General features: G+C 39.2%; 1 pseudogene; it reads left to right on the top strand.

Annotated features, from left to right (window-relative positions):
- LOC103259088 overlaps positions 1–4,823 on the top strand; it is a 116,759-nt pseudogene extending 111,936 nt beyond the window's left edge.
- The last annotated feature ends 1,068 nt before the right edge of the window (positions 4,824–5,891 follow it).

The raw sequence follows: 5,891 nt of genomic DNA, 5'->3' as shown, positions 1-5,891 counted from the left end.
AGAAGTGTCTGTTCATATCTTTTGCCCATTTTATAATAGGGTTGTTTGTTTTTTTCTTTTCAGCATGTTTGAGTTCCTTGTAGATCTGAGATGTTAAGCCTTTGTCAGACCTGGAGTTGGCAAGTACTTTTTCCCAGTCTGTAGGTTGTCTCCCTGCTCTCTTGATGGTTTCTTTGGCTTTGCAGAAGCTTGTCCATTTAATGAGGTCCCACTTGTCTATCTTCTCTCTTATGACCTGTGGGTTTCGGATTTTGTTCAGGAATTGGATGCCAGTTCCACTTTCCATGAGGATATGTCCTTCATTTTCTAAGGTTCTTATGGTTTGAGGTTTTACATTTAGGTATCTGTTCCATTTAGAGTTAATTTTTGTGTATGGGGATAGATAAGGGTCCTGTTTCAATCTTCTGCATGTGGTCAACCAGTTTTCCCAGCACCATTTACTGAATAGGTTCTCCTCTCCCCAGTGGTAGGTGGTGGAGCCTTTGTCAAAGATGAGTTGGTTGAGAAATTGAGGTTTTGCTTCTGGAATCTCAATTCTATTCCATTGGTCTATATGCCTGTTCCTGTACCAATACCAAGCTGTTTTGATTATTGTAGCTTTATAGTGAAGTTTGAAGTCTGGTATGTGATACCACTTGCTTTGTTTTCTTGACTGAGAATTGTTCTGATTATTCTTGGTCATTTGTGTTTCCATATGAATTCCTGTGTGGTTTTTTCTAGATCTGAGAAAAATGTTGCTAGTAATTTGATGGGTATTGCATTAAATCTGCAGATTGCCTTAGGTAGGATGGACATCTTCACAATGTTGATTCTTCCAGTCCATGAGCAAGGGATATTTTTCCACTTGTTTGTGTCATCTTTGATTTCTTTGAGCAGTGTTTTGTAGTTTTCATTGTAAATGTGTTTCACGTTTCTGGTTAGGAAGATGCCAAGGTATTTCATTTTTTTTTGTGGCTATTGTGACTGGAATTATAGTTTTTGTTTAGGTTTCTGTTTGTTTATTATTGGTGTAAAGAAATGCATTTGTCTTTTGCACATTTATTTTATATTCTGAGACTTTGCCAAAGGCGTTTATCAGTGTAAGGAGGTTTTTGACAAATTCTCTTGAGTTTTCAAGGTACACAATCATGTCATCTGCAAAGACAGATAACTTGACTTCCTCTTTTCCTATTTGGATACCCCTGATTGCCTTCTCTTCTCTGATTGCTCTAGTCAGGACTTCCAATACTATATTGAACAGGAGGGGTGAGAGTAGGCATCCTTGTCTTGTTCCAGTATTAAGGGAAAATGGCTCCAAGTTTTGTCCATTTAGGAGTATGCTGACTGTGGGTTTCTCATAGATGGCTTTTACTATTTTGAGGTATGTTCTGCATAAGCCTAGATGTTCGAGGTTTTTATCAAGAAGGGTGCTGGATTTTATCAAAAGCTTTTTCTACATCTAATGATATAATCATGTGGTTTTTGTTTTTACATCTGTTGATGTATTTAATTACATTTATGGTTTTACGAATGTTGAACCAGGCTTGCATCCCAGGGATGAAGACTACTTGGTCATGATGGATGATTTTTGAGATGTGTTGTTGAATCTGGTTTGCTAGGATCTTGTTGAGAATTTTAGCATCTATATTCATCAAAGATATTGGCCTGTAATTCTCTGTCTTTTTTGGGTCTTTACCTCGCTTGGGTATCAATGTGATGTTAGCTTTGTAAAATGATTTGAGGAGAGTTCCATCTTTCTCAATCACCTGAAATACCATCAGTAGGATTGGTATCAGCTCCTCTTTAAATGTCTTGCAGAATTCTTCTGGAAAGCCATCTGGTCCAGGGCTTTTTTTCGTAGGTAGTTTTATAATCACGTAGCCAATTTTCTTGATTGTTATTCGTCTATTTGGGGTCTCGATTTCTTCTTGTTTCAACCTAGGCAGGTTGTGTGATGACAGAAAGTCCTCCATTTCCTTAAGGCTTTCGAGTTTGTTTCCATACAAGTGTACATAGTAGGCTCTAATGATTTTTTGTATTTCTTCAGGATCAGATGTGACTTCATCTTTTGTGTTTCTGATTGTGTTTATTTGGGCTTTTTCTCTCTTTTTCTTTGTCAGTCTAGCTAGGGGACCATCGATCTTGTTTATCCTTTCGAAGAACCAACTTTTTGTTTCATTGATTTTTTTTTTGTATTATCTTTTTGTCTTCTATGTCCTGGATTTGGCTTTTATTTTGGTGATCTGGATTCTTCTGCTGAAATTAGGTTTTTGTGATCTTGCTTTTCCAGCTTCCTTAGGTGGCTTGTTAGGCTGTTAATTTGTGATCCTTCCATTTTCTTCATGTGCGTTAGTAGGGATATAAATTCCCTCTTACTACAACTTTCATGGTGTCCCAGAGATTTTGGTAAGATGTTTCCTCATTTTCATTTGTTTTCAGGTATCTTTTAATCTCTGTTTTGATTTCATCATTGACCCAGGAGTTGTTTAGCATCATGCTGTTTAGTGTCCATGTCTTTGGGGTTTGGGGGGTACCTTGTTGGTGTTAATGTTTATTTTTATTCTACTGTGGTCCAAGAAGGTGTATGGTAAAATTTCAATCCTTTTAAATTTGATTATGCTTGATTTATGGCCAAATATGTGGTCAATCTTAGAGTATGTTCCATGCAGTGATGAGTAGAATGTGTATTCTGTGGTCTTTGGATGGAGGGTTCTGTAGGTATCAGTTAAGTCCATTTGATCAACAGTCACATTGAGGTTTCAGATCTCGTTGCTGATTTTTTGTCCTGATGATCTGTCTAGGGTGGTGAGTGGGGTATTAAAGTCCCCAGCTATGATGCTATTGGAGTCAATATCTTTTTTTAGTTTACCTAGGAGCTGCATTATGAAAGTTGGTGCTACTATGTTGGGTGCATATATGTTTAGCATGGTTATTTCTTGTTGATGGATTGAACCTTTTATCATTAGGCAGTGTCCTTTTGTATCTTTTTTGGTTTTTGATAGCTTACAAGGTATTTTGTCTCAGATTAAGATTGCAACTTCTCCTTTCTTTTGTGTTCCATTCACCTGAAAATTTGTTTCCCATCCTCTTACTTTGAGTCTCTGAGTGTCCTTTCTAGTGAGCTGAGTCTCTTGAAGGCAATAGATTGTTGCCTGATGATGTTTGGCCTCTGTTTCTCTCTCTGCCTCAGGAAGGCCCAATTACTCTTAGGTTTGATCTCTTGAAGTGATCATTCATCTCTTGAAGGTTTTGTTCTGTCTTTTTGAGCTTCTTTTCTATGTTTTTGACAGTTTGGGTTAGTTCTGTGTTTTGGTCTTCGAGCTCTGAGATTCTTTCTTCTGCTTGGCTAATTCTGCTTTCCATGCTTATAAGTTTGTTATTTATTTCCATCACAGTATTCTTTACTGCTGTTATTTCTGACATCAGCTCCTTCCTATTTTCCTCTTGTCTCTCCTCAATTTTTTTAATTCCCTCTATTAATGTCTTGATGTCTGGGTTTGTTGCATGTGACCAGTCATTCTGGGGGCTCTTCATTGTTTGTGTTCCAGAGTCTGTTTTACAGTGTCTGACCTCCCAGGGGGCTGTGTGAGACCTATTTTCTTTTTTTGGTTTTTCTTCATTTGTGTGGTTTTTCTCCCTCCCTACTTTTTCCTTCCCTCCATGTCACCATCTTCTTTAATTCCGTTATTCAGGGGTAGAGGGGTTCCTTTTACTTCTGTTTGTTCAATCTTCTATTCTTCTTTATGTTTGCCCTCTCACTTTGTTCAATTCTGGAGTTGCACTGTAGGTTGGGGGTGGTCCTTTTTGCAGTTTTGAGATTTACTTAAGGGGGGAGCTGTGATTCAAAATCTATCTGCAGATCCTGGTATCCACCGACAGGTGTATGGATAATCTGAAACCCACTTTCTACTGCCTTGGAATCTGTCCATGAAGTGGGGCTGTAGGTTTACTCCCTGAAATAAAATGGGGTTAGCAGAGGGAAGAGAATGGAGCAGACAGTGGGGGGAAGAGGTGGGTGGAAAGAGAGAGGAGTAAGGGGAGAAACAGACGAGTGTACCAACAAGTGGAGAGGGAGACCTAAAGTGAAACAGATAAAAACAATAGACCATGGCTACAGACTAACCAACTCCCATACAAAAAATACTAAAACATACAATGATGCTAACATACAAGCTAACCAACCACCTTATTGCTGTGCTGTTCCTCTATACAAAGGTATGGTTTACAGAGAAGAGAAAAGAGAAGAAAAGGAAGAGAAAAAAAAGAAAAAGGAACAAAACAGTAGGAATAGAATCAAGTCATTAAACTAACAGAACACATCGAGCACACTCTGAGACTTTTCATTTAAGTCCAATGTCCTTTCAGCTCTGATTTCTAGCTGTCTTCTCAAGCTGGTAAATTTGTCCACAGTTATGGTCAGTTGACCCTGGCCTACTGTGAAGGACAGTTAGGTCACCACTCAGTTCACCACTCAAATCTGGCCTGTGTCTGTTTTTCAAGCTTGTTTTTCCTGTTTTGGTGTTGTTACCTTGAATTGCCAGCAGGTGGTGCTATCCAGAGGGGGTGGAGCCAGACAGGAGCTGGGCAGAGGCTGGAGATGGGAGTCAGCCTTAGGGCCCATGGGAGAAGACCCACGGCCAGCAGGACCTCACGGTGGCAGCAGAGGTGGCAGCGATCCCAGCAGATCTTGCCTGCAGGGGCTTCAAGGTCTGAAGTCGTGGATCGCCTCAGGCACAGTGGCACGATACACTATGGCCACCACAGAGGCCCCGGCAGCGCTGGCAGCTGCTGTGTCTGCAGCTGCAGTGGCTGTCCAGATCACCGTGATGCCCCAGTGGTGGTGACGGCTGAGCTCTGTGTGAAGAGCAGGCTGCTGATGATGGAATCTGCAGCCCCTGGGGAGAGAGCCAGAGACCCTCTGTGTTCTCCTTTGAGGAGGGTCTCATAGGCCACGCTGCCCTGTCGCCATCTTGCCAGAAGTTGACATTCAGGCTTAATTTACACTACCAAGTCTCTGTTGCTTAACATTTAATTTGGCTCCATTTGTTTGGTAGTATAAGCCAGACTGTGTTGAATATCTTTGGTATACATATCCTCATGCATACAGCATTATTTCTTTATGGCAAATTCCTTGAGCGGAAATTACAGCATTGAAAAAATATACATTATATGATTTTTCATTCATATTGCCAAATTGCTCTCCAGAAGATTATATAATTTGCTTACAGCAGCTGTGAATGAAAGTTGGGCTTGTATTTCACTGATCTTTTTTTTTTTTTTCAAAATCTGACAATCTCTTTTTTAAAATTACTTTGTATATTATAAATATTGATTTGTGAATGAAAAAAGTACTTAAATCAAGTTTAAACTCTATGAAAATGTACTGAATTTTTATTGGGCATCAAGTGGTATAAAACATAATTAGGAAGGTAAATCAGCTGAATAGCTAAAGTTACCTTTGGATTAGTTATTTCTGGGTATCACCTGCAGTATTGCTGGCTACCTTTACTGGTAGTTTGGGGCAAAGCTATTTTATTTTGTATGCGGGGACATTCCCTAGAAAAATAATGATGTTCTGAGGGCCTCTTAAACTTTCTATCTTTTGAAATCTTGTCTTATAGTTTAACATAGCATATTTATAAATAGTCTTGCGTTACACTCATCACTGTGACCTCTCACTTTGGAGCAGGACCTCAAATCAATGACCTACTTTCCTATTAGATAGACACACGAATATCATCTACATTTCCAGTTAAGTCAAATGTTTTTGGAAGTCAATGAAGAAGTATCATCCTAGCCCACTACAATTTTCCTGAGGCTACAAACAAACAAAAATATGAACTTCATTCTGCACAAGAGAGCTATACTTTGTAAAACATATATATTTTATCCCCATACCACAGTCCCTCACT

Source organism: Carlito syrichta, unplaced genomic scaffold (genome assembly GCF_000164805.1).
Source record: "Carlito syrichta isolate Samal-C Ts95f unplaced genomic scaffold, Tarsius_syrichta-2.0.1 Scaffold302462, whole genome shotgun sequence".
Classification (NCBI taxonomy): domain Eukaryota; kingdom Metazoa; phylum Chordata; class Mammalia; order Primates; family Tarsiidae; genus Carlito; species Carlito syrichta.
The sequence above is the reverse complement of the archived record's forward strand: the minus strand, read 5'-3'. Positions and strand labels throughout refer to the sequence as shown.